The following is a 6,575-nucleotide window of genomic DNA, read 5'->3' on the forward strand; positions in this document are numbered from 1 at the left end:
TAGAAAACTCTAGAAAATGCAGCTAATCTATAGTGATGGAAAGAAGATAAGCAGTTGTCTGAGATTGAGGGTGGGAGGGACGGGAGGAAGGAATTACAAAGGAGCATAAGGAAACTTTTGAGAGTAATGGATGTGTTCGTTATCTTGATTGTGGTGACGATTTCACAGGTTACACACATGTCAAAACATATCAGGTTGTGTGGTTTAAATATGTATAATTTATTATATGGCAATTGTGCCTCAATTAGACTGTTATTATATAAATATACATATATGTATAATCTGTCTCTCTCTATATATGTATGTATATGTATATGTATATGTATATGTATATGTATATGTATATGTAAAATATATCATTTCTCCCTCGTGTTGCCAGCCCCCTACGATTCTGTCCTAGATCTCTGTCTAATCTCTCTCTCTCTCTATCTCATTGATATATATATATATATATATATATATATATATATATATATATATGGTATATACATATATCAGTGTTTTTCAAATTGATTTGACTACGATCCTTTTTCTCTGCTCACCTGTTACCCTAGTTTGCAGGAAAATGGCATATGCAGAGACAGACCTAGGACTGATCCTGGCTTCACTCTCTTGTTGGCTGTATGCCTTTCGGTAAGTGAAGCCTCAGTTTTCTTGTCTGTAAAATGGAGCTGTGGTCCGGATTTAAGTAGTGAATTTCAAATGCCTGCCACATCGTAGGTTCTTAAAACCACCCCAGAAATCAAGCCCGCCATATTTACAGGTTTCCCCAGTTGCATTAGCTTTATTTCCAACTAAAGAAACCAGCATTCAGTCATCTTGAGTCCAAAAGTCCAAGGGGAAAGATGTTGAGATGCTTAGCATTTGCGGGCCCATCTGCTCTGCATTAACGGGTCTTCCTCTGTTTATTATTCCTGGTGTTAAGTCTCCTCCAATTCTTGTGTGAAAAGTTCGGACACACAATAACCTCTTTATCACATTTTCAAATTCTGGGCTTGTTCTGGAAAGCTTGCACCTTTTTCTTGTTGCCATTGTTTTCATGGGGATTCAGGTTTCCGAAAGAGACATTTGGAGCACTCGCCTGGAAGCATTTATGTGTAAGCTAGATACAGACAAATATCATCAAAGAATGAAAGTGGGACGTCAGAGGAATCAGAGCCGCCCTACGTGGGCTCTGTGCTGTTCGTTGAGGCTCAGGCTGGTGGTCGGGATCCAGGGCTGCTTAGCCCCCTCCCTCGGCCCCTCTCCTTTGGGGGTAGAAATTGAACAGTGCCAAAAAGATAAACAATGTTTATCTAACAATAATAAATAATAAATAAGAATAAACAATGTTTATTCTATACCCTAACATTGCCTAACCGGCAATGTTAGGGTATAGAATAAAAAGTGCACGTAACTATAAAGATAAACATATCATAACAACGATATTGGTTGCCATTCATTGGCTATTAATTGTGGTCCATGCTTTACTAAATGCTATTTTTTTTTTAAGTAATCTCTACACCGATTCGGGACTCAAACTCACGACCCCAAGATCAGGAGTCGCATGCTCTACACACTGAGCCAGCCAGGCACACCTAAATGCTATTTTATGTAAACCTCAAAACAAGCCTGTGAGTTAAGTATGGAACCAGGGAGGACTCGTTCAGTCACAAGTGACAGAAAATTCACCTTAAAGTGACTCATAATATAAAGGAGTTTTTTTTATTGGGTGTGTCAGTTAAAAACCTAGATTTAATCTTGGCTTCAAGTGAGATTGGACCCAGGAGCTCCAGATGTCTCCAAAGGCTCATATTCTCTCCCTCTCCTCCCTCCTTCTTCTTGGCTTTCTCTCTGGGCTTCACGAAGTCAGTCCGGAAGTGCCAAGCTTTCTCATGGTGGCAAAATGGCTGCGGTTGTTCCAGACCTCACACCTTTACACCACATCACTCAGAGAAAGAGAGAGCAAGCCCTAGAATTTACTCTCTCACGCTGGTCCCACACAAGTCGTGTGTCTGTCCCCGAACAGATCACTGTGGCGGCGGAGACCAAAAGAAGAGCTGAGGGACAGCAAGTGGCTGGATTAAGACCTTGAGGGTCATGGAGGGGCCCATGCCCAGGAACGAGGGGTGGGGACGGTCCCAACCAAAGCCCCAGGCTGAGAAATTGGAAGAAGTGGTTTTTCAAAGGACAATGGAAATGAAATTGATATGAAAAGGGGAAATGAATGGTGGGGACACACTTACAAGTGTCTATTCTAGTTTCAACAATTTAGGGGAAAAAAAAATCCCTATGATAGATGCTGTGGATGCTCGCCCCGCCCCTGCCTGCCCCTGACCCGCCTACAACTGTGACGGACCATTCCCGTTCCTGGGGACCGGGTGTACCTCCCTGCTTCTCCCCCTGAAGACTTTTCCCAGCACTGGAAGCTTGTTCGGCCCACGCGCAAGGCTGCCTGGGCGTGCCAGAGGTTTAATGCAAACTGAAGCCGACAAGGGACAGGAGCTGGGGACAAATGCTCCAGGTTTTTGCTTTTAATCTCTGGGTGGAAAATCTCTGGGGCTGGTTTGGCAGGGCTTCTCAGAGGGTCTCAGAAGTGTCGACCCCCAGGTCAGAGCAGCAATGAGCTGATTAATGCATCCCTTACTGCGTTTGCCCCCTTCCTTGTCTGTCTTCCCCCAACCCTCTCTCTTGTGCGCCTTGGGGTCACCTCCCAATGAAGAACTGGCACCAAAGTCCTTGTCTCACCGTCTGCTTTCAGTGGAACCCAAACTCACACTCTCCCTGCCTTCATGAACTCACATTCTGATGGCAGAGGGAGACAGATAATAACACATTTAAAAAAAAATTTTTTTTAACGTTTATTTATTTTTGAGACAGGGAGAGACAGAGCATGAACGGGCGAGGGTCAGAGAGAGAGGGAGACACAGAATCCGAAACAGGCTCCAGGCTCTGAGCTGTCAGCACAGAGCCTGACAACGGGGCTCGAACTCACGGACCGCGAGATCATGACCTGAGCCGAAGTTGGATGCTCAACCGACTGGGCCACCCAGGCACCCCTAACACATTTTTTTAAATTGTTAAAATGTTTATTTTATTTTTATTAACAACTCAGGCAACAACAGATGTTGGCGAGGATGTGGAGAAAGAGGATGTCTTTTGCATTGTTGGTGGCAATGCAAGCTGATGCGGCCACTCTGGAAAACAGTATGGAGGTTCCTCAAAAAAATAAAAATAGAATCACCCTACGACCCAGCAATTAAAATACTAGGCATTTATCCAAGGGATACAGATGTGCTGTTTTGAAGGGACACATGCACCCCCATGTTGATAGCAGCACTATCCACAATAGCCAAAGTGTGGAAAGAGCCCAAATGTCCATCGATGGATGAATGGATAAAGAAGATGTGGTATATATATACAATGGAGTATTCCTCGGCAATCAAAAAGAATGAAATCTTGCCATTTGCAACTATGTGGATGGAACTGGAGGGTATTATGAAAAGGAAATTAGAAAGTCAGAGAAAGACAAAAATCGTATGACTTCACTCATATGAGGACTTTAAAAGACAAAACAGATGAATATAAAGGAAGGGAAACAAAATAATATAAAAACAGGGAGGGGGACAAAACAGAAGAGACTCTTAAATATGGAGAACAAACAGAGGGTTACTGGAGGGGTTGTGGGAAGGGGGATGGGCTCAATGGGTAAGGGGCGTTAAGGAATCTACTCCTGAAATCATTGTTGCACTATATGCTAACTAATTTGGATGTAAATTTTAATTTTTTTTAACGTTTATTTATTTTTGAGACAGAGAGAGACAGAGCATGAACGGGGGAGGGTCAGAGAGAGAGGGAGACACAGAATCTGAAGCAGGCTCCAGGCTCTGAGCTGTCAGCACAGAGCCCGACGTGGGGCTCGAACTCGCGGACCGCGAGATCATGACCTGAGCCGAAGTCGGACGCTGAACCGACTGAGCCACCCAGGCGCCCCTGGATGTAAATTTTAAAAAATAAAAAATAAAATTTAAAAAATACATAAAAAAAAAAACCATCTACAAATCCTTAAATAAATAAATAAATAAATAAATAAATAAATAAAATGTTTATTTTATTTTTGAGAGAGAGAGACAGAACATAAGACGGGGAGGGGCAGAGAGAGAGAGGGAGATACAGAATCCAAAGCAGGCTCCAGGCTCTGAGCTGTTAGCACAGAGCCTGACGCGGGGCTTGAACTCACAGACCATGAGATCATGACCTGAGCCAAGGTCGGACGCTTAACTGACTGAGCCACTCAGGCGCCCCTAATTTTCTTAAAATGTCTATTTATTTTGAGAGAGAGAGAGAGAGAGAGAGAGAGAGAGAGAGAGAGAACGAGCAGGGAAGGGGCAGAAAGAGACAGAGACACAGAATCTGAAGCAGGTTCCAGGCTCTGAGCTGTCAGCATGGAGCCGGACGTGGGGCTTGAACTCATGAGCCCTGAGATCATTAGCTGGGCGGATGATGCTCTGGTGCCCCGGAGGGAGAGAGATAACAGAATACCTGAGCAAACTCTAGAATGTTCAATGGAGATGGTCTTTGTGGAGAAATACAAAGCGGGGAAGAGGGTAAGGGATTCGAGGGCTGTGGAGCTCTTTATACAGGGCCCAGGAAGGCTTGGATCAGGGGTGCCTGGGGGGCTCAGTCAGTTAAGCATCCGACTCTTGATTTCGGCTCAGGTCATGATCTCAGGGTTCGTGAGATTGAGCCCCACACGGGGCTCCATGCTGACAGCACAGAGCCTGCTTGGGATTCTCTCTCTCCCTCCCTCCTTCCCTCCCTCTCTCTCTCTCCCCCCCCGCCCCTCCCCCCACAAAGTAAACAAATAAACCTTTTGAAAAAGGAAGGCCTAGAGGAGAAGGTGACATGTGAATCAAGACCTAAAGAAGCCTATCAGGTCAAGCTGCCTTATCTGAGTTAACAAGCGACCTCCAGATCGTAGCGGCTTAGAGGTCCATTGCCCTCATGTGCCTGCTCTAGATCAGCAAGGACTTTGCTCCACACGCTTTCACTTAGCAGCCGGCTGAGGAGACACTGCTGGTCTCTATCCCTATATATGTATATTTTTGCCAAGTGTCTGGGTGGTAGAGAGCCAAAAATGGTTGGAGGACAAACCTAATAACACATCGTCCATCTTTCTGATTGTCAAATATTCAGGCAAAAGATACTCACCCTCTCCCCGATGGGGGTAGGGGGGGGGGGGATGTCAATCATAGCATCAAACTCAAAGTCCATCTAGAGGTAACTTCTCTGCATCAAGTGTATTATGGTTCCTCTTGACCCAGAGACCTATGAACCAAAAAGACACATTGTCTGAACCCACCAGGCCATACATGTCTAGCTTTCCACACGAATTATAAAGCATAGTAAAAAGGCAAATTACACAATTTGAAGACACAGGGTGACCATCAGAACTAGAGTCAGACAGGGGCGCCTGGGTGGCGCAGTCGGTTAAGCGTCCGACTTCAGCTCAGGTCACGATCTCGCGGTCTGTGAGTTCGAGCCCCGCCTCGGGCTCTGGGCTGATGGCTCGGAGCCTGGAGCCTGTTTCCGATTCTGTGTCTCCCTCTCTCTCTGCCCCTCCCCCGTTCATGCTCTGTCTCTCTCTGTCCCAAAAATAAATAAAAAACGTTGAAAAAAAAAAAAAAAGAACTAGAGTCAGATGTGGCAGCGATATTGGAATGATCAGACCCGAGTTTAAGTAACTCTGATTATTATGCTAAGGGCTCTAATGGAAAAAGTAGACGGCAAATGAGTATAGATGGGGAATGTAAGCACAGAGATGGAAATTCTAAGAAATAACTTTTTTAAATGCTAGAGACCCAAAGTACTGTGACAGGAATGAAGAATATGCCTCTGTGGGGCTCATTCAGTGGACAGGACGCGGCTGAGGAGAGACTCTGTGAGCTTGAGGCTACGTCAATGAAAATCTCCAAAACTGGAAAGCAAAGAGAACCGAGATGGGGAAAACATGGACGGGGTCCCCAGGAACCGTGGCACAACTACAACCTGTGTAACATATGCATACTGGGAACACCAGAAGAAGAGAGAAAGGGGCGCAAGAAATAGTTGAAGCAATAATGACTGAGATGTCCCCCCACTCCCCCCCCCCCCACCAAATTTACATCACATACCAAACCACGGATCCAGGAAGCTCAGAGAACGCGAGGCAGGATAAATGCTCCAACCTCTACACCCAGGCATATCATATTCAAACTGCAGACAATCAGAATAAAGAAATTAATGCGTCCACTATTGTGGCTGGAGACCTCAACACCCCCTTATCAGAAACGGACAGATCCTGCAGGCAGGAAATTGGTAAGGACACATGGGACCGCACAGCACCAAGAGGCCAACTCCGAAAGGGAACGACAGAAGAAACAGAGCAGGCCCTGCTCGGCAACAATTCTGAGATCTCAGGATCTCAGGATCGGCCGAGGCCAGGGCGCCCCACCCCGGAGGCAGGGAGTGCTCCCTGAGCGGGTCCCGTTCTGCTCCCTGGCATATTGGGGGTTTGTATCCCCCAGCTCCCTGCTCTGGGACACTCTTCTTTCTCC

At 45.8% G+C, this 6,575-nt stretch overlaps 1 long non-coding RNA gene across 1 annotated transcript; it reads right to left on the reverse strand.

Annotated features, from left to right (window-relative positions):
- Positions 1–573: 573 nt before the first annotated feature.
- On the reverse strand, positions 574–6,238 carry LOC144617384 (uncharacterized). Its single transcript, XR_013557797.1, has 3 exons — positions 6,153–6,238; positions 5,191–5,307; positions 574–1,247 (listed from the first exon to the last, which is right to left on the reverse strand). It is a non-coding gene; the product is annotated as an uncharacterized LOC144617384 (long non-coding RNA).
- Positions 6,239–6,575: the final 337 nt, after the last annotated feature.

The sequence above is a fragment of the Panthera onca genome, chromosome C2, assembly GCF_046562875.1.
Source record: "Panthera onca isolate mPanOnc1 chromosome C2, mPanOnc1 haplotype 2, whole genome shotgun sequence".
Lineage (NCBI taxonomy): Eukaryota > Metazoa > Chordata > Mammalia > Carnivora > Felidae > Panthera > Panthera onca.